Raw genomic sequence first — 22717 nt, forward strand, 5'->3', positions numbered from 1 at the left:
CACCACCACTCACATCTGCTGCCATTAACCCCAGCCTAGTCTACCAGATATTGAAGAGAGAAATTTATGCAAACTGCCTCAATCAAATATATATATTTTGCCTCCCCGAGCTGACGTGTCTGAACTCCTTAGAACCATTACCAAGATTAGTACTTCAGTTACGTGCCTCTCATTACCGTTGTATAAAAACCAGAGAGCGGAAGTGACGAATCTCAAACTGATAACTCCTTTCAATTCTTCTTCTTCTTTTTTCGTCTCATGAAGTGAAAATGTGAAAACACTCAGGTTATGTTCGAGGGTTTCAAGAATAAACTATTTCATCCCACGTCGGTTTCAACTGCTTACTTCCCGAGGCGCAGAGAGGTCAGTACTTAGTAGTGGTGGTGGCGGTGGTGAAAGTGTGGGTTGGTCTGTGAGGGAAGGGGCTGTTAAGGTGGGCTGGACGCTTAGGATGGCATTGGACTAGGGGCATGGGTGAGAGGACATGGATTTAGACACGTGGGTTGATGGTTGGGTGACTTGGTGCGTGCATGGGTTAGGTACTGAACGTGGGCTTGACTTGGTCTATGGGTTAGGTACACGGGCTTGATAAGATGTATGGGCTAGGTACGTGGGTTCGAATTAGTATATGGGCTAGACACGTGGATTTGACAAGGTGCATGGGTTAGACACGTGGGCTGGTGTGTGGCGTGGGTGGTGGTGGTGGTAGCATGAGGTGGGCGCGTGTTAGAGCAGCACCTGAACTGAGAAAAAACGGGCGGGAGGAGGGTGGGTGGGTGGGCGGGTGGAGAGCATAGTGGCCGGCAGGGATGGTGGGGGGTAGTGGTGGGGATGGTGCTGGTGTTGGGGCAGGGGTGGTGTTGTAAGGGGTACCGTGCTTGTGGTAGTGGTGGAGGGGTAGTGATGGTAGTGGTGGAGGGGTAGTGGTGATAGTGGCGGGGATGGTGATAGGGAGGGGCAGTTCTAGCTGATGGGGGAAGTGCTTGAGCGTTAAGTAAAAACCTTTCTCAGAATTCTAAGTAATTAAGTTTTCTCAATTTATGTTGGGTAATGCTGGAATACTGAGAGAGAGAGAGAGAGAGAGAGAGAGAGAGAGAGAGAGAGAGAGAGAGAGAGAGAGAGAGAGAGAGAGAGTTCAATAAGCCATACCAACCTGCCTTCATCAGCACCCAACAGCCCAGAGTGGAAGTGGGACGTATATTCTCACAGCCCCCACCAGAGTACACTTACACGTAATCTGCTAATGTTGAGTACAGACCCGTTACTCAACCCTTACACACACCTGGAGTATTTCTGAACTATTTTAACAGGTAAGAGAGGTGGCAGAGATGGATCGTTTTCTCTGACATTTAAAACTAAGAAAATTAACAAGAAATACCATTAAGATGCGTTAAAAAAATCGTAGAGCGGGGCAAGGAAGAGGAGGAGGAAGAAGAGGAGGAGGAGGAGGAAGAGGAGCATATGACATTCTGGGAAGTCCTGTGCTGATACGAGTTTGGGAGGAGCAATGATTATGTATTGAAGGAGGGAGGAGGGGAGGGAGGGAGGAGGAGGGAGGAGGAAGGAGGGAGAAGGAGGAGAGGGGGAGGGAGGATGCTCAGAAACGGATGGTCATGCTAGAGGAAGGTGGGTAGTGGTGTGGTGGGGAAAGACCTGTACCGGGGAGGGGTGGGAAGTCCTCAGGAGAGGGGTGGGGAGACGTCCCACAGCAGGGAGGAGGGGAGTGGGTATGTGCCGAGCAACACAGACAGTGAATACTTGAAATAGAACAGGGAATGTTGCTGGGGTGGGGGTAATACTGTGCCGGGGTGGGGTGTGCTGTACGCAGGGGTGGGGGTAATACTGTACCGGGGTGGGGGAGTATCTGTACCGGGTGGGGAATGTCTACTGTACCAGGGGTGGGGAGTAATACTATACCGGGGTGGGGAATAATACTGTACCAGGGGTGGGGGGTATGCACTGTACCAGGTGGGGTGATATTTACCGGGTGGTGTATACTGTACCAGGGTGGGGTAATACAGTACCAGGGGTGGGGAGTAATACTGTACCGGGGTGGGGGTAATACTGCACAGGGTGGGGGCAATAATGCTGTGCCGGGGTGGGGCAATACTGTACCAGGTAGATAATACTGTACCGGGGTGTGGTGGTGGTGGTGGTGGGGAGGAGGAGACCGGTACATCAATATACACATATATATATTCCAACACGTCATGTTTGTTTTCATCATGTTCGTCATATTCTCGCTAAGATCCGTTAAACGTGATGGGTGGTACAGCTGGTGCACGTACCGTTACAGCACCCACCACCACAGCTGTACCGTGTGGGTGCTGCTGGTGACGGTGAGTTATGTGTTTACTATTTACCTTTCTTAAATGATGAGGCAAGGGTTATAAAACACACACACACACACACACACACACACACACACACACACACACACACACACACACACACACACACAAAAACACACACACACACACACACACACCCCTTAATAATAAATAACTATATGTAATAATAATAATAATAACACGAAGACGACCAATAAGTTATACTGGGTTAGTTCTGGATGACAGGAAAGGTGCTGCAGGTGATAGGAAAGGTGCCGCAGGTGATAGGAAAGGTGCCGCAGGTGATAGGAAAGGTGCCGCAGGTGACAGGAAAGGTGCCGCAGGTGACAGGAAAGGTGCTACAGGTGACAGGGAGGGCGGCGCGGGTGACAGGGAGGGCGGCGCGGGTGACAGGGAGGGCGGCGCGGGTGACAGGGAGGGCGGCGCGGGTGGCAGGGCGGTGTCCCAGTACTAGATAATTACACTGGCCTACATGCCATCCACAGCACCGCTATCTCAGTCTGGTTAGAGCGAAATCTGTACCGCCCGCCGCTATTGATGTGCTTACCATGCTGTGCTGACGTTAACGCTGTACCCAATGTATTTCAATAAGGCTGCTTAGTGGTCATCATGCTGTATTGGCATTAGTATTATACCCAAAAACATACGAGAGCCCAGAGCATAATGATGATGCAGATACAGTGGCCAACAGTGTGGTATTATAAAGAAATCAATGTATAATACTGACATTGATACGGGTGTTCAGTGTACCCTAATGACGCGACACTGCTGGTCTGGAGGTCAGTGTATATATACCACAAACGCCGACACCCAACAAACACACAACACACAGAGTGACACACGACTATGAGCCCCTAGAGACTGTATTAGCCAACCAGCGGACAAAAAAGGAAGGCTACTCCCTCAGATCATGGCCGGGGACAAGAGGAATGACGCCATCAGTGTGAGATCAGGTTCCTTTCCCCCAGACCGCTCTCCTAACTGGGGGTGTCTGGTGTGAGTCCACCTAACCTTCCCCTAGACTCCCCTACCTTCCCCTAGACTTCCCTACCTTCCCCTAGACTTCCCTACCTTCCCCTAGACTCCCCTACCTTCTCCTAGACTCCCCTACCTTCTCCTAGACTCCCCTACCTTCCCCTAGACTCTCCTACCTTTCCCTAGACTCCCTTACCATCCCCTAGATTCACCTACCTTTCCCCTAGAACTCTCCTACCTTCCCCTAGACCTCCCCTACCTTCCCTAGACCTCCCCTAGACCTCTCCCTGCCTTCCCTAGACCTCCCTACCCCTAGACTCCCTTGGGCTCCCCTACTTCCCCTAGACCTCCCCTACCTTCCCCTAGACCTCCCTACCTTCTGGAGTCAGGGCCTTAAACCTTTACCTACGCCTTATAGAGGGATACAGGGTGGTGGTGCTGGTGACGCCGGGGCCCTTGTATTGCTTTGAAACTTGGTCCTGCCCGCTCGTTTAAGGGCGTACCCTCTCTCTCCCTCTCCCTTTTATTATGTCCTCTCCCTTTTTTTATCCTTCTTTCCTTCAACTTTTATCCATGTTTATTTCTCTTCTCTTTATTCCTCAGGCACACACACTCCATACCTGGTGATCTTTCCCAGACGTCCACGAGAGAAGGTTGGTGGACATACAAGTCAACTTTCCTCTATTATGGAGTGAGTCAGTTACAAAGAGTCAGTTACAATCTCTCCATTAACGAGTGAGTCAGTCAGAGAACATAGAGAGCTTCCGGCACAGTCAAGAATAACAGTGACCGTCTTGACATTTTTAGAAAGTATAACTACATCCACAACAAGTTCAGGTGAATCACATTGTACCCAGTGTCTTGGCCCCGGGGAGGCTAGACAGACGCAGCTAGACAACCAAGATTAGTTTATCAGACTACATGTACAGACCCAAGACACTGAGATGATGTTTATGTAGTGTTGGTGAGATAGTGAGCTTTGAGACAGTCACGAAGGCTAAGAGACAGTGAGGCGAGGAGAACCACATTATCTAACGGGCCATAAAGATACGACCATGTTGTAGGTCCTCAGGGGAAATACGTGCTGAGGGTTGGCGACCATGGCCCACCACTCAAAAAAATTTGCATATCACCAGGATCTTAAGCTATTAATGACACCTGTTGATTAGTGTTCAGGTATTTGAAGATTAAAATAGATTACTTTAGTGTCTAGAGGCGGCTGTGTCGTATCTTCAGTGTGTTTTAGAATTTATTGAGAATTGTAAGAATATTATTGAACAAGTTGTGGTATTTATATATTTTTTAAAGGTTATTGTCTCTGTACTTACTGAAGGCGAATGAACAGTTTAAGTGTTGTACGGAAGACCAGGAGAGTTCATTAGCGGGATGATGATGATGATGATGATGATGTGTTTCAGCTGTGGGTTGAGTGTTAATGTGTGTGTGTGTGTGTGTGTGTGTGTGTGTCGTTGACCCAGGGTGAGTCAGCGCCCTCTTCCCTGCCGCCTCACACATCACTCACACACACACACACACACACACGCACGCGCACACACACACACACACACACACACACACACACACACACACACACACACACCTGTACCCTACTGAATACATTATCTCTTACCTATGTTGGAATTACCTGAGATCCTCAGAGAGTTACTTTATGTATTGGCTAGGTTAGGTTAGGTTAGGTTACGTCGGGTTTGGTGTGTGTGCACTAGTTGCAACAGTGGCGGGTACAGAGGACAGAGGCGGTGATGGCTGACGGGCGGCACCAGCAGGAGCACTCCACCCCTGACCAGTGTTTACATAACTGGTCTTTGTGTTCCTCTGTCGGTGATAATTCTCACCTTTACACGCCAGCTGTAACTGTGTGTTTATGACTGTGTTGAATGTGATGCTGTAATGATGCTGTATACGTGACCACATCCTCTATATAATATAATGGTTGCCCCTCGTGTAACGAGGATGGCCGGCCCAAGGGCCACCTAGGCGTGAATTTGTTTAAGGTTTTAACGAGTTGCATGACCCAGTGTCAAGGAATAGTCCGAGAAGACCGGACAGCTCGCCAACTGCACTGGCTAACCATTACCCCAGAACACGATTGGCAAGTCGATTAACATCCAGGTTCCAATTACTGCTGTGTAGACAGAGGCAAATGGAGTAAAGAAACTTGCCCATAGTTTCACCCTGCCCGATGGTCGAACCCGGGTCTGCTCACTTGCGAGGCGAGCATGCTGACCCTTACACCATTACACCACAGTGTTGCTGTGGTTAACTGTGGTACTCTGTGTTGTGACTCTACTGACTCTACCACGAGCATAGTCAATCAAAAGTCATGGAGAATTGCTTATGTCATCGTTACTAGAACACAGGCGAATGTTCGTCTGGCGTAGTTCTTATAAGTACGCTTCCGTGGGGGTGTAGGGAACGTCATGTGGTGTTAACTGCTCATGGTGGCACTGTTCTGATGGTAATGGGGTGTGTGTGTGTGTGTGTGCTGTAGGAGTGCTGTAGGATGCAATGTGTATAAAGGTGTAAAAATAAGTGGAGTGGGCGGAGTACGAGGGTCCATTGTAATGGCTCAGTGAACTCTGGCGGGAGCCTGGCGTTGAACTCCACCGACAGTGACGGATGTGGACGAACTTTGCCCCCCCAGAGGAAATCTATCCTGTTTTGTTAATTTATTTATCTAATATAATCATTTTTATCAGCTAGCTCTTGTATTTCTGCCTCGGGGATGGTTTTACACGCGGCAAAAAGTCGCCCAGACACAGGAAACAAGAATAGATAATAAAAACAATTAATTCTAGACAACTTCATCAACACAGATTGGGTGACATCGCCGCGAGTTTTTCAGAGGCCGTAACAAATAGATTCCCGTTTTATACTGACAGCAAATCCTATCAGGGTACATTCAGCGGACTTAATTGCCATAAATGAATTAATAATCCCAGCGGCAGGTGCGGGATATTCACCGCCCCCCCCCCCCTCTCCCTCCACCAGGAAGTGTAGGGACTGGTGACGCGTATACAGGTGTGTGTGTGTGTGTGTGTGTGTGTTTGGACAGGTGAACATAGACAGATTCATTAAACCCTTCTTCTTCTTTCAGATGATTTGTTGCCCTGTCTGTCTGTTTGTTTTCGTCGCATTGTTTTCTGCATATTTGGAATAACACCCGCGCGTTTACAGTTGTGTGTGTGTGTGTGTGTGTGTGTGATTGTTTGTATGACTAGATGGTGGAGGAGGGAGTGTAGGTGTAGGCGCAAGTGATGGAAGAGGATGAAACAGCGGAAGGGATGGGAAGGGGATGAAAAGGGTGGGAGTGATAACGTATATGTAAATGGGAGGGAGAATTGGTGCATAGGTGAAAAAGGTGCTGTACTGAGCATGGTAGCCAACATCATCATCATCATCATCATCATCACCATCATCATCACCATCACCATCATCATCATCATCTGTTACTGTCTCTCCCGTTAATTTCTCATGTTCTCAGTTCTTCTTGCTTCCCCTCCTCACCATCTCTCTGTTTCTTCCTGTTTCTCTTTATCGTGTTATTCTTTCGTGTATTTTCTTTTCTTCAGTGTTAGGTTTCCTCCTCTTCCTCCGACTGTTCATCATCATTATTTTCGTTTATTTAGTCTTGTATACGGTGTACACTCCGGTCACGCCTCAGACAGGAAGCGTTTTGTATGAATTACCTCACAGCTGCAGTATTTTATGAGGTGGTCAGTCGTTACCAGCCCCCACCCCTCCCTCCCTCCCCTCCCCTCCAGAGTGTGAGTAACATTACACGTGAACCAGGACTGTGTAGTGTACTGTAGTGGCAGACTTGGTGACCCACCTTGAAATCACCAGGATCCATGTTTGTAAATGAAATCCCAATGAAAGGTGGAAAATTTTCTTTTAACATTTCAGTTTCTATGTCCAGTGACGCCACCTTCAGCTGTGAGGACAAGGAAGACCGAAGCCACAGAAAACCTCCCCAGGACACGTTTGACCCCTCCCCCTCGTGCACGTGCAGGAAACGCCCTCTGAACGTCCCCAGGTCACAGCCCTGTACCTCACCGCCCACATCTTCCGCCCACCCAACACTCTCCCTCACTATCTGACCTTCACAACCACGACCAAGCGACTGATCACACTGATAACGACTGATAACGTTACCTCACGTCTCACCACCGTCGTTGCCATCACGATGAATAGTCAAGTGGGCCCCAGTCCTATTGGCTCCCAAACTAGCATAACCATTAGAGCTTAAGCCGAGTTCTGGTGGGCCTAGTTTTAATGGGCCTCAACTCTAATGGTTGGATTACGCTAGGTTGGGACTTATTAAGAGTGGAGCCCATATGACCTACAACCCACCACTACTACCGTCTCTACAGCACCTTCACCAAAGCCAACCACAGCAGCAGCCGATGGAGAGGGTGGCCAGACAGTTTGTGCCAGTTTATCGTGGTGGTGTGTGTGTGGCCAGCTGGTGGTTGTGTCGCTGACATAACTGCGGTTTGTTGTGGGTTATGCCAGCCCAAAGCCGCAGTTGCTACAGTGTTGTTGTTGTTACCGAGGTGGTGACTGCTAAACACGACACACATACATATCATATCAAGGTACCGTTTTTGTGGAGTCGGCAACCATATGTCCGCCCTTTCTGACTTACTAATTATCTTATTCCGAGGAAGGCTTTACCCTACTTTCTTCCCGCCAGAGGATAAAACTGGCCACTACCAGCCTCCCGTGCTTGTGTACCTGTCTGCTGGCCCACACTGCCAATAACCAGCTGGATAATCAGTCTTGTTTACCTGTATGAGCCACCTCTGGCTAACTAACTGGGAGAAACATTTTACCCACCTGACACTGAAGCAGATAATGACCAAATTCTACTCACTCTTCTCCATGACAACAATTACTCCCAGTACACGACTTCATCCCGTACCATAATACAGAATATAATTATTTCCCACACTGAAGTGAACTGAAGTGAACTGAAGCGGGTGTATCGGGGAGACAAAGACGCCATGTAACCTGACAGTAATGAAATGTTCACCTGTGCAGGATTCTGAATGACACGCTGATGTTCCTTCGTGACTAAACAAATTTATTCCATTGTGATTAACCTTTAAATTACTTATTAAAATTATGACTTCAATGCATCATAAATGTAATTACGTGATATAAAGATTATTGACTCCTCGTGTAATGTGTCATCGCGTGAAGGGGTCAATGTACTCGAAAAATTAAGACATTCCACCACAACTCTAACCTAACCTAACCTAACCTAACCTAACCTAACCTAACCTAACCTAACCTAACCTAACCTAACCTAACTCAACCAGTGTACGTTTGTCGCCTCCCAGTGTAGAAATATTTACTTAATGTCATTTAATACTTCACTCTGATTTTATTTTATTTTGTGGGTTAACGGTGAGCGATGTTTAGTGAATTGTTATTGGGAGTAATTTAATTTTCTCTTTGTTTCTAATAAAGACAATGGAGGTAGTGTGTGTGTGTGTGTGTGTGTGTGTGTGTGTGTGTGTGTGTGTGTGTGTGTGTGTGTGCGTGTGTGTGTGTGTGTGTGTGTGTGTGTGTGTGTGTGTGTGTGTGGAGGATGTGTGCGTGTGTGTGTGTGGGGAGATGTGTGTGTGTGTGTGTGTGTGTGTGTGTGTGTGTGTGTGTGTGTGTGTGTGTGTGTGTGTGTGTGTATGTGTGTGTGTGTGTGTGTGTGTGTGTGTGTGTGTGTGTGTGTGTGTGTGTGTGTGTGTGTGTGTGTGTGTGTGTGTGTGTGTGTGTGTGTAGAATTAGGTCATACACGTGGGGAGAATAACATACTAGACATACAGGTGTAGAACTCATTCTAATGTTGCAGGTGAGTAGCAATTCAGGTGTGGGAACGTATGACACAGGAACACTACGCTCGACAGGTGTGGGGAGGGAACTCATGACACAGGTGGGGGAACAATAACGAGACTTCCCGCCACAAGGAGAGACATTAGTGGTCGAGTCTCCAGCAGATAAAAAGAATTATCATTTTGCGGTCATTAGTTCCCACGTCATGCCTGTCACCCTGGTGTCCAGTGCCAGTCAGGGGGAGGCAGTGCCATGGTTCACCCTCGATGGGGGAAGGGGGAGGAGCAGGGGGGACAGGAGAGAGGAGGGGTGGAGGTCAGGGAGGATGGAGATGAGAAGTGAGGGTAGGGAGGAAGAAAAGGAGAAGCGGCAGGGGGTCAAAGAGGAAGGAGAGAAGAGGTGAGGGGAGCAGAGAGGTAAAGGAGAAAATCTTACAACAGCTCAGAAATGAAAGAAATTATAGAAAGATCGGGAAAGAAAACACAACGAAATCTCACGAACAAGACTGTGGGAGACTGACTGACGCTTCATACAACACTGAAAGACAGATACATGTCAAGAGAATCATGGCAGCCTGGGAACACACCAACAGGAAATAATTCAAGCAAGAGAAATCATTCGTCGTGTCTTGTAAGATGCCACAACTATACCCTCCCTCCCCTCCCACATTTCCTTCTCTTCCACATTTCCCATCTCCTGTTTCACTTTTCTTCTCCTCTTCCACTTCCCCTCCCCCTCCCACTCCCACTCCCCATCCCTTCCCACAATCCCTTTCTCCCCTCCCACTCCCCATCCCTTCTCCTTCCCACAATCCCTTTCTCCCCTCCCACTCCCCATCCCTTCTCCACCCTTACATATAACCCCAACACCAAGACGACCAAGGCCCAGCACCTGACTCACACCTGATTCACACCTGACTCACACTTGATTCACACCTGACTCACCGAAGCGTCAAAACACAACTTAACTCGATCAAATAAGTCATAATTAATTAACCTGGCTGAACTGATGGGCTCTCAGGTACACGTCACAGCTCACCTGATGACGGCGGTACTGCAGTCGTGTGTGTTAAATGATGATAAAGTTATGAGAGAATATACGTTAGTAAGTGTAACCGACCTGTGTAGAGGTGTATCTTAGTAGTGATTATATAAAGTCGTTAAGCAACATATACGTCATTGTATTGTTGTTTAGTATTACTGATGTTTGTTGATTAATGAAGAAACAACGGCGAAAATAACTTGTTGACTAAGGGAGAAATATCAGTGAAAATACCTGTATTTAAAAAAAAATTATTATAACAAAGGACCAACCAATAAGTCAAATACTCTCTCTCTCTCTCTCTCTCTCTCTCTCTCTCTCTCTCTCTCTCACACAAAGTTCCTAGTTACCTCGCCTAATTAACAGGCCCAACACACCTCATAACTCACCTGCTACAGACAGTGAAAGTGACAATGCCGTTCCCTCAGTGAAAGTGTTTTAATTGTGGTATATCACACATTATGATGGCGTGGCAACGATGGCAATCATGCTAATGGCGAAAATTTGCCATTCAGGTTTATTTCTTCTTATGATAACTGTGTGTGTGTGTGTGTGTGTGTGTGTGTGTGTGTGTGTGTGTGTGTGTTAGTTGATAGAAGTACTTCCATCTGTGTGGTGTGGTATGGATGGTGTGGGTTAAGTTAGGTGGTGTGGAGTTGGGTGGTGTGGATTTTGAGTGGTGTGGGTGGGGTAGTGTGGAGATGAGTGGAGAGGTGTGGATGGTATGGGTGGTGTAGGGTGACGTGGTTGACAATGTTTCAGGCACTCTTGGGTAGCTAAGCATTGATCACATATAGTTTAGTAAGGATGATTGGAAACAGATTACGCATTTCATCAAAGGTAACTGAAAACCCAATTACGTGGTTTAATATGGGCGTTTTATAGCATGCGTCGTAGTTAAGTGCGGGTGATGTGGATGGATGACGTGATTTACCATGGGTGGACTTTAGATGCGCATGAGTGAGGGGGGGGGGAGTTACTTATGTGCGTGTGGGCGTGAAAACCAGTAAGTGACCCTCCAATGAAATCTCTCCCACTATCATTTATTAACCTGTGACCTGTAGACCAATTCTCAAGACTTCCTTACTTTTTTCCCTCTAAGTATAGATATAAGAACGCATTTAAAACCCTCACTTAAGCTAAAGACACTTTATTTAATTCCAATGTGGCTTCGAAATTACCATAAGACTTTTCTATAACCAGGTATATTTTCCCATTCTTAATTAGGAGGAAAAATTATGTTCTTGAATCTTAATATCCGGATTCAGGATTCACAAAATGTTCGTGTGTATTTTTTTTTTGCGATTTAGGATACGTGTTTTTCTCAGTTACGAAAGTCTTACGTTAATTTCGACGCCATTTTGAACAGTGTCTTTGTGACGTAGATTAAGTGAAGGATTTTGATTGGTTCTCACACATCCAGCTGGGCAAGCAGGTAAATCAAGGTATAGGGAGGGTTAGTTGAGGATCTTTGTCTGGAGGTGAAGGGTGAAAGGGGTCATGTCAGGGTGGGTGTGTGTGTGTGTGTGTGTGTGTGTGTGTGTCAGAAAATTTTAATTCATTTATGTGATTTTTTTTTACCTTGAAGGGTGACAGGATTTGTGAGTCATTTCTCACTGCGGTTTTATGCTGATTGAAGGAATGTGTGTGTGAGGGTGTACGTAACGACTCTGAGTCATGGACGTCCTCTGAGCCACGGACGCTTCAAAGCCACGGACACTCTTAAGTTACGAATGCCCCTTGAGCTACGGACGCCCCTAAACCACGGACAACCACAAAGCCTGACAACCACACGCACACACGTAGGATCTCCCGGGTGAGGGCTTTAGGGTCGTCTCATCGTCTTGACCCCAACAGCTGTACTGACGGAGGGAAAGTATTCGAGTGATATTACAGTATTCTTATGGGAAGATTATCTCAATCATCTGGTTAGGTTAGGTTAGGTCATTTGATTGATATTCCACTTTGTTGTTATTAAAATAGTTATATATTAAATACTTTTTGAAACATTACAAATGCCATCTTGACTGAGTAGCTAATCTAGGCAGGAGAAAGGCAGGGGACTGATTGATTAAAGCATTTGATATATTGAAAGGGAAAAAATAAGGCTTCTTTGTATATTTACGGTTCTTTAATTAGCTCTTAGTGGAGAGTTAATGATGAGTATTTGAGAAACGTCCACAGATGGTGACTATTGTATGTGATCACGTGAAGAAAGTTTAAAGCTAGTTATTGAAATACTTAAAGACATATAATTTTCGTGTGTGTGTGTGTGTGTGTGTGTGTGTGTGTGTGTGTGTGTGTGTGTGTGTGTGTGTACTCATACTCATAGTCTCTTTCTGTACTGTTAATAAATTCAGATTAAGTTGAAACAGTTATAGTAGTGTTGTGTGGAGGTTGGTTGTTTGGGCTGCCACACACTCACACACACACACACACACACACACACACACACACACACACACACACACACACACACACACACTTGAGAGAATGACCAGGTGGACCAACTACGAACACAACACTAATTTGGCCCCATCACGAGCACCAAAAATCTGACATGACGCTTGGATCAATCATCCCCCTACGATAATCTGCCACGTCTTGTCCGATAAATAATCTGGTATACCTGCCACGTTACCTGCCAGACCTGCCTAATAATCTGTTACCAGTGGACGAGTCACGAGCGCCAGTCACTTACCACACCACGAGTAACCACGGACACGACACTCAAGTCCAGGACAAATATTGGCAGACCTAAGAGTGGTTGATAAGTGATAAGCTTATAGTGGGAGATAAGGTGATGTGTGTGTGTGTGTGTGTGTGTGTGTGTGTGTGTGTGTGTGTGTGTGTGTGTGTGTGTGTGTGTGTGTGTGTTCCGTCACCCAGTTGTTATTGTTTATCATTCGTGTATGCTGTTAGGCTCTGACGTGGTGTGGGATATCACCTTAATGACCCTAGATAAGGAAATGGGAGGCTACTCCAACACCAGAGATGGAGATAGGGGTCTTCTCCAACAACAGAGATGGAGATAGGGTCTTCTCCAACACCCAAAGCGATGGAGAGAAAAAAGTAATATTGGTGGCGCTGGGAGGGAGGAAACTGCTCACCCTGCGGCGTTATGATCAAGGTTGAGCAGGTGTGTCAACAAGGATCCAGTGAGGCGCCGCTAATGAGTGCAGGTAAGGCGGCGGGAGGTGTGGGAGGGGTGGGCAGGTATAGACACACACGCCAGCCACTCCCCTGTGCCAACACGCCCACACACCAGCACCACACCACCTTGTTGACATCCCAGCTGATCCCCTCGCCTTCCTCCTCATTAGTTCGTCTCTCTCTCCCTCTCATCCCTCTCCCCTCACTGCTTCTTCTCCTCACACACATATATTACTCCGCTTCACCTCTCTATCCTCATTGCCTCTCCTCTCACTTATTACCTCCCCTTCTTCCTTTATCCTTCTCCTCTCACTGCATCTTCCTATCTCCCTCATTATCACTTTCTCCCTCTCTTCTCTCAGTTTATCACCTTCCTTCCATTGCCTTCTGTGCCTCATCGGTTATTACTTCTTCTTTGTCTTATTATAGCTTTTATGCGCCACTTTTATCACGCTTCCTCTCTCCCACTTTTATCATTCTCTTCCATTTTTGTCACACTCTCTCTTTCCCACCTTTATCACCCTCCGCCTTTCCCATACCTCTCTCTCTCTCTCTCTCTCTCTCTCTCTCACCACCACTCTTGCATCCATGGGCGTCTCCTTACAGCCGGCGGTGGCCCAGTGACCGGAGAATGTGACCGCTGCGTGTGTTTGTGTGTGCGGGGGGGGCGGACGTGCAACACATTCTGCGGTCTGACCGATCCTCCGTCCGTCCGTCTAGTGCTCCTGTAGGCAGGTCACCCGTATCCCGAGGAACTACTGTACGTTATGTATGGAACAATTTACCTGTGTAGTGTTGTGTACAGGTAACGTGTGTATTTCTGTTGTGTGTGTATTTTGTTAATGTGTGCACAAATAACGTGTGTACCACATAATTGTATGTGTGTATCTATCATCCATAAAATATCTTCTCTCAAAAATGAATAAATAGCAAAACAAATAAAATATCCAACTAAACAAATAAACATAAAAAATAAATACATAAATCAGAATAATATAAGATTTTCCCCAACAAACATTTAAAATACTGAACGAAAAATATCCGATCAATATTTCCTTTACGTTTTATTGAATATTGTTGTTATTCTTTGCGGTGTGTTGTTGTGCTAGTCATAGAGTAAATAAATCAGAACAGTACCTAACAGAGGACCAATTTATGCGTTCGTGTGTGACCAAAACTACTTGCATCCTGTCACGGGGGAGGGAAGGGGAGGGTAGTGTCGGGGGAGGGAAGGGGAGGGTAGTGTCGGGGGAGGGAAAGGGAGGGTAGTGTCGGGGGAGGGAAGGGTAGTTGGCCTGAAATTGCTATTGATTATTTACATTATATATGGGTATTTTTTAGCACAAATATTGACGGGTTCATTGGACGGGATGGATGACTGACTGACACAACGGATGATACACGTCCGCCACTTACATCCAATACCCCCTTCCACCCCTCCCCTTCCATTCCCACGCCCACTCACAGTAATAACCCCCTCCCTTCCCTCCCTCCCCCTCTCCTCCCCCTCACAATAACAAGACCCTCCCCTCCCCCTCCCCCTCCTCCCCCAATAACAAGACCCTCCCCTCCCCCTCCCCCTCCTCCCCCTTATTATAACATCCCCACCCCTCCCTCCTTCCTCTCTCTTCCTCCCTCCTTCATCTCTCCTAGGACTTCCGCTCTCTCTCTCTCTTCCTCATCCGCCCTTCTCTTTTCTCTCTCATTCCTCTCTCTTTTCTCCTCCCCTGATCAGTTTTCATCCTCCTCCCCTTCTCCCTATTCTCATCATCTCCCACTTTGCTCCCTTCACGTCACACCCCCTCACTTTCCTCCCTCACCAAGGTCCCACCCCTCATCTCCTCACCCCTCCCTTCCTATCCTCTCACTTCTCACATCCTCCCCCCATTCCATCACCTCCCCTCACCCTCTCCCCTTCCCCTCCCCACCTAATTCCATCACCCCCCACTCCTCTCTCCACCTCTCACCTCTCATCTTCACCCCTATCCTCTCACCTCTCCATCACCCCTCCCCCAACATCCCCTCCCCCCACTGTTATTGCCACGTACCCTGTCACTACCGGAGAGACGTCATGTTGTTGGTGAAAAAAACAGGATTTTTTTCAACAAACACAATGATAGTGTGTTGGTGATGACGACCACCAACACCACGTGAACATGATACAAGACGTGAACATGAACACCACGTGAACATGATACAAGACGTGAACATGAACAAGACGTGAACATGAACACCACGTGAACATGATACAAGACGTGAACATGAACAAGACGTGAACATGATGTATGGCAGTGAGGTTTCCAGAAAGATAAACATGTAAACACAATGTATTTATGTATGTATGTATGTATGTATGTATGTATGTATGTATGTATGTAAAAGAGAAGAGATTTGACTGCTTGATAACCCTGAATTAGAGGTCGAGAGTAAATATTGCGTCATCAGGGGGGCTAATTGCTGCGTCGCGTCGTGTCGTGTTGCTTCACCCCGCCCACTGTGTCATGTCCCTGTTTGATGAGTAAATGTTTGGTTCCTGTCGCGTTGTGTGTGTGTATGTGCGTGTGTGTCCGTGATGGTGTTTGTGGGGAAGGGTGGAGTGGAAGTTTCACACACACACACACACACACACACACACACACACACACACACACACACACACACACACACACACACACACACAACAAGCATCAAATACCACAGCATCCCAGATTAATTAACTTTAAAATAAACCACCCTATATCTAACCTAACCTAACCAAACCTAAACCTAACCAAACCTAACCTAACCTGACCTTCAAGTAACACGAAAACTATAACACAACACAACACAACACAACAAAAACTGGGATTATAAAACTCTCCCTCAATATAGTGTCATTGAGATTACTTTTAAATCATAGTAAGACAATCATAGAAAAATATATCCTTTGTGCTTGAGTGGTGTAAATAATATCATAATTTTTGTGAACTGGGTTAAGACGGATCGATATATGATTGTTCAGGTGAGGTGGATGACTGTTGTGGATGAGGTACTGAAGGTGGATGACTATTGTGGGTGTTAGGTAAGGTACTGAAGATGGATGATTGTGAGTGTTGGATGAGATACTGAGGGTGAATGACTGTGATTGTTGGGTGAAGTGTTGATATACATACATACATACATACATACATACATACATACAACTAAATATACAACACCTGTTCAATAATATTACCTAGAAGCGACTTAGAAAATACTTAACTAATCTATAAATATACACCTTTAATTAACAACTAATTAATCATTTTTCCTCTAATGGTAATTCCCACTGATGGTGAGTAACTAACCAATTTTCTCTAATAATGGAGGTGTGTTTATCAATAGTTTCCCCCCCGAGTGTAAATGACGCATTGTGTGTCAAGAGTTTCTCACACTATTAGCAGCCTCATGGTGTACAGTCACATCCTGTCGTGTGTGTGTGTGTGTGTGTGTGTGTCTGTGTGTGTGTGTGTGTGTTACTAGATACAAGTACCTGTTTTTGTCACTCCTTCCCAGTACCAGTGTCGACCTGCGGGATGCACGAACCTGGTAAACACGATGTAAGAGGGACGAGAGGGGGTAGATAGATGAATGGAATGTGGCATGATCCCGACAGGTATGATCCCGACCTGATCGACAGGGATGCATGATCCGACAGACACGATCCCGACAGGTATGATCCCGACAGACATGATCCCGACAGGCATGATCCCGACAGGCATGATCCCGACAGGCATGATCCCGACAGGTATGATCCCGACAGGTATGATCCCGACAGGCATGATCCCGACAGACATAATCCCGCCAGACACCATCCCGAGAGACACCATCCATCCACACACGATCCCGACATAATTTATTTTTTTTTTTGAGGATGTCATGTAAAATGTCTGTCCATTCAACACTGTGTCAACCTGAGTTCATTACTGAGTCACCCAGGTACTGACAGGTGATCCAAACAACCTTAAGGTGTGTTAATGAGGATACAGATAACCCCCCCCCCCCACACACACACACACACACACATACAGGTGCAAAAAAAATCACATCTTGATATTCTGAATCATGTAAGAAATGGCCACATGTATATATGTATGTATGTATGTATGTATGTATGTATGTATGTATGTTACTATGAATGCGTACCTAAGGGGATAATTGTATCACAGGTGTGTGGTCAAGATGAAAAGAGCAATTAACCTGAATAATCCTAATTACTAACGACTCTTAATTACTAGGAAGAGATCAAGTTACATCTGCCTAATTATAACACATAGTGATTACCAAAGTTAGGGCCATATTGTAATTTATTTAATGTCGTGTTTTAATTAGATAATTTAATTTCTATGATGATTAAACTTCGTCCGTGTGAATATTTGGGAGGTAATCTATTCTCTAATGTTTATAGTTTTATTGATATTTAGTAAGAATGTTATTATCTGGGTGAATGTTTATTGTCATTAGTATGTTAAAGTTGTGAAAATGTTTATTTGGATTTTGTTAACTGCACTGAGTCTTGTTACCGACAGCCACTGATTTTCACGGGTAGTTTGATCTTATTTTGCAAGTGTTGTATTGTGTTCAGTGGGCTTGAGACTGACTCATTGCAAAGAGTAAGATTTAAGCTTTACTGTCGGTGAGGAAAGCTTATTTTTTTAATGCTTTAACTTTTTGAGGTGGAGGCGAGTGTGTGTGTTAAGGGAGGGGCTAAGCAGTCGTGTGTGTGTGTGTGTGTGTGTGTAACGTCTCCATGTCTCTCTCTGCTTGACCTGCTGTGCTTATAGGGTCATAAAGGTCACAGGTCAAGGTCACAATGCACTTGCCAGGATGAGTTGGCACTTTGCTTCAGTACAGTGTTAGTTAGGATCAATTCCACGTTGTTGTTATATTTTGTTTTTTACTTTACATACGTTACATTATTTTTGTAAGTGTACAAGTGTATTAAAATGTATTTGTGTACGTGTATTGTAGTTAGTTGTAGTTAGTACTGTAGTATAATGTATCTTTATTCTATTTCAGACTGGCGTAGACAAATGTATCATGGTCTAAGGTGAGAGTCTACTGTTGTTCTCTCTCTCTCTCTCTCTCTCTCTCTCTCTCCCATCTCTCATTTACGAGTCTCCCTTTTCCTCCCCTCTTCCCCCTTTCTGTTTTATGTACACAGTGGTGAAGGGGGAAGTGAGGGAGTTAGTAAGGGAGGTGGTGAGAGAAGAGGTGAGGGTGGTAGTAAGAGGCGAGGTGAGGGGGGAAGTGAGGTGAGGATGTGAGGGTAGAGGTGAGGGTAGTGAGGAGCAAGGTGAGGTGAAGGTGGAGAAGGGGAGGTAAGGAGGGTGAGGGGGCGGCGAGGGGGAGGTTGTAAGGAGGGAGGTAAGGGGGATGTATTAAGGGTGGAAAAGGTAAGGGGGGGATTAAGTAGAGCAGGTGAGGGTGTGGACCACAGTCCCGCTCGCTTGACTGTCACGGATCACCGCCCCTCTACCTGTGTCACGCTGACGGCGGCGGCGACGGTGTTCACGGCCGTGGCTTTGGTGGCTGGATTGATGGTGATGGTTAAGGCGTTGATGGTGATTGTGGCGGTGGTTGCGTTGATGGTGATTGTGGCGGTGACTGCGTTGGTGGCGGCTGTGGCGTTGCTGTGATACCAACAGTGACATCAGCAACGACTGTGACGATAACGGTGACGGCTTTGTCAACTATTCTGGGAGGTCCTGGTGGTAGTGGTAGTGGCTGGTGGTGGGAGGAAGGGTTGAAGAGTGGTGGAGGGTTGATGGGTGGTGGAAGGAGGGAGGGAGGGAGGTAGTGGAGGGTTGATGGGTGGTGGAACGAGGGAGGGAGGGAGGTATAGTGTACACTTTTTGGTACATGGTCAGTCATAATAGCTGGATGAGATACGATAAACTAATAGTCAACTAGCAAATGCAACAGAAACAGCAGTGTGCAGCAACAGGTAAACAGTGTACAGCAACATAAACAGAAGCAACAGCAAAAGCATCAGAAACCGCAGTGAGCCTCAGTAACAGCAGGAACAGCAGTGAGAAACAGTAAAGGCAAAAGCAGTAGCGAGCAACAGCAGCAGATGAAGGAAAAGCAAGAAGCGGTGGAGAAAAGCAGAAAGTTTAATTTCTAGTTGAATCGTAAATGTGTGAGTGATGTCATACTGGTGATATTGAGGGTGTGGGCAGGGAGGGAGGGGGCAGGGCAGGGAGGGATGGGGTGTGGGGCAGGGCAGAGGGGGGAGGGATGGGGGTGTGTGGGCGGGGCAGGGGGGGGGGGGGGGGACAGGGAGGGAGGGGCTTATTTCCAGTTCTTCTTCTTTCTCCATCTACTTTTATATCCTTCCTATTTTCTCTTCTTGTTTCTCCCGTCTCTTACTCCTTCCTTGATCTGTTTGTCCTTCCTTCCTTCCTTTCTTCCTTCCTTCCTTCCTTTCTTCTCCTTTTCTTCCTCTCCTCGACTCACTCTTCTCTTTCGATTTCTTAGTCAATGAATGGCAGAGAAGGGCGGCTCAGTGGGAGAGTAGAAAAAGATGATGATGAAGAAGAGAGGGAATAAGAAAGAGGGCAGATAGAGAGAGAGAGAGAGAGAGAGAGCAAGCATTCATCTCCCCCAATAAAGATGCCCCCCCCCCCAGGAGAGTGAGGGAGTGTAGGGAGGTGAGAGACACAACCCCTCCTCCCAGCTACAGGATGAATAGATGTTCTCCCTACCTGGTGGACGCTCCTCTCACACTCACACACACTCGAACCTCAAAGGAACGCTAATGCAGGCAGAGGATGGGGCGAACATCGGTGGTTAGGAGGAACGCCAAGCACTGATGAGTGTCCCCGCTGGCATCAGTTTAGTAAAGTCCTAAGTATTGTAGTGTTTCAGCTCTCAATTGAAAACATCGATACCTTGTCATTTAGTTAATGGTTTCTTCATTATTTCAGACTGATACTTGTAAGAATTTTGCTTAGTATTATTTTGAAGAATTTAATTTTTTTGAGAAATTTCAATATGACGGACCACCGAGCACAAGGCGCCAAGCTTCAGAGCGGAAGTTAATAAGTGAGCAGTGACGACTTGTGTTCAGCAAGACGGATGCTGCGTCTTTTTAGGTCCTCAAGGTCTTTAGTCTGCTAAGAGGAGTTGCAGTAGTGAGACAGATACATTTTTTCCTTGACTGTTGGTTTACACCGCCGCGCCGCGCCGCCTGCAGGACACACCAGCCAACCTTCACTATGAGGAGAGCAAGAAGACATTACTTAGTGATAGTTCATCACTTTGGACACTATATATTACTTTATTTGTAAGGCTGTTATAATTTGTTCGTGCATTTTAAAATTCGTCAGTTCAGAAATCACAGGCCAAAGGAATTGGTACTTATGATGACAACGATCTGCCTTGCGAAAATCTCTTTTTATAAAGATTAAACAGCAAGAAATAGAAATGTTGTTATAAAGGTAGGAAGGAGGCGAGGGTATGTACCCCAGCAGCTGGGCAGCCTCACTAACACCCACATGATGCCCGCTAAAATACTGGGTCATAGACGGTTGAGCCGCACACTCCTGCTGGCGGGCTTTCTCTACCTCTGCCTCTCGATTCTGCCACGTCAGGAGGGAAAATTCTCGACATGAGGTGGATGATAATAATTGTAAGTATCGCTGGACAGTATCGAATGACCCTGGTGTGACTGGTGAGCCCCACCAGCCAAGGTTCAGTAAGAGACAAACTGTTAACTGTGGCGGCGTGTTGGTGAGTTCCCCGCGGGCCTCGCTGACCCACAACCCTCGGCGCTCGCTGCCGACTACCATTTTATACTCTCTATTTTACTAAACGTTCCAATGATACTGGTGAAAGTTTCGCCCCCCAACATTATTCCTTGTACAGACTTTGGAGTGTTGTGTCAATAGAAATTTGTTTTGGCACCGGGGAGAGGACTGACAGGGGGGAGGCAGCAGATGACGATGACCCGAGGAAGACTGCGGCCCCGACGTCTGCCATGACTAGCGAGGAGGGAACACCAGCCTTCGCAATGTTCTCACACTGACACCAACAGAAGAGTTCTTCCTTTTATTAACATTCCCATAATCCTTGAAAATATAAACTCTCGAATATATCTATCGAAAAAAAAGGGTGGGGAAGGAGGGGGAGTAACAGCACACGTATGGATGGCCTAAAAGTATGCTGAATGTGAGACCATTTTACCCTGAAGGAATGGCGCCCACATTCCATTCGGGCAGTGAGGGCGGATTAGGTAGATCCCTGCGCGTGCCAGCCTGTTAAATTCTCCAGTTACATCTAAATCACGGAGGAGACGTTGACGCTGCTTACACCATTAATAACACATCTCAAGGTGTCGTCGTTGCTGTCGTGGTTATCATTTTCGTCGTTCGTGATAATTTTCGTCGTTATCGTCGTATCAGTCGTTCCTTCCGTCATCATGATAATTTCTCCTGGGGATTTAATCGTTTCTTTGTTCTTATTTCTCTCATCAACTTCATATTTTCTTAACACGTATTTAATGCATACACATTACACTATATGACAGTCAACAGTCTATCCCTGCTTAAGTGATGGCATCGTACTCATGGGGCCAAGTCACTGTACTCGGGCGCTTGACACTGTACTCAGGAGGTTAACACTGCACTGAGAGGTTTGGCATCGTTCTCAAGGGGCCAATTCACCGTACTCAAGGTTTGGCATAGTACTCAAGGGGCCAATTCACCGTACTCAAGGTTTGGCATAGTACTAAAGGGGCCAATTCACCGTACTCAAGGTTTGGCATAGTTCTCAAGGGGCCAATTGATTGTACTCAAGGTTTGGTATGGTACTCAAGGGGCCAATTCACTGTACTCAAGGTTTGGCATAGTACTCATGGGGGATTAATGGTGAAAAATAGTTGCTTTTCTTCAGATTGTGGCACGAGGATGGCACCTGTGAGTAGCGTGACCTGGCGTGTACCTGTGTGTAGCGTGACCTGGTGTGTACCTGTGTGTAGCGTAACCTGGCGTGTACCTGTGTGTAGCGCACCTGGCATGTACCTGTGTCCAGCGTGACCTGGCGTGTACCCGTGTAGCGTGACCTGGTGTGTACCTGTGTGTAGCGTAACCTGGGTACCGTAGCGCGTGACCTGGCGTGTACCTGTGTGTAGCGTGACCTGGCGTGTATCTGTGTGCAGCGTGACCTGGCGTGTACCTGTGTGTAGCGTGACCTGGCGTGTACCTGTGTGTAGCGTGACCTGGCGTGTATCTGTGTGCAGCGTGACCTGGCGTGTACCTGTGTGCAGCGTGACCTGGCGTGTACCTGTGTGTAGCGTGACTTGGCGTGTACCTGTGTGTAGC

General features: G+C 46.7%; 1 protein-coding gene across 9 annotated transcripts in view; it reads left to right on the forward strand.

Moving 5' to 3' along the window:
* LOC121865409 (serine/arginine repetitive matrix protein 1-like) overlaps positions 1-22717 on the forward strand; it is a 137307-nt gene that overhangs the window by 34535 nt on the left and 80055 nt on the right. For 6 of the 9 annotated variants that reach the window (XM_042364781.1, XM_042364778.1, XM_042364785.1 and 3 more), the window contains exon 3: positions 18414-18444. The gene's annotated coding sequence lies outside the window, so the exon portion shown is untranslated. Of the gene's footprint in view, positions 1-3929; positions 3980-18413; positions 18445-22717 lie in introns of all 9 variants that reach the window. The other 3 variants (XM_042364782.1, XM_042364779.1, XM_042364783.1) reach the window with 2 other exon arrangements.

The sequence above is a fragment of the Homarus americanus genome, unplaced genomic scaffold (assembly GCF_018991925.1).
Source record: "Homarus americanus isolate GMGI-L3 unplaced genomic scaffold, GMGI_Hamer_2.0 scaffold25483, whole genome shotgun sequence".
In the NCBI taxonomy this organism is placed as follows: domain Eukaryota; kingdom Metazoa; phylum Arthropoda; class Malacostraca; order Decapoda; family Nephropidae; genus Homarus; species Homarus americanus.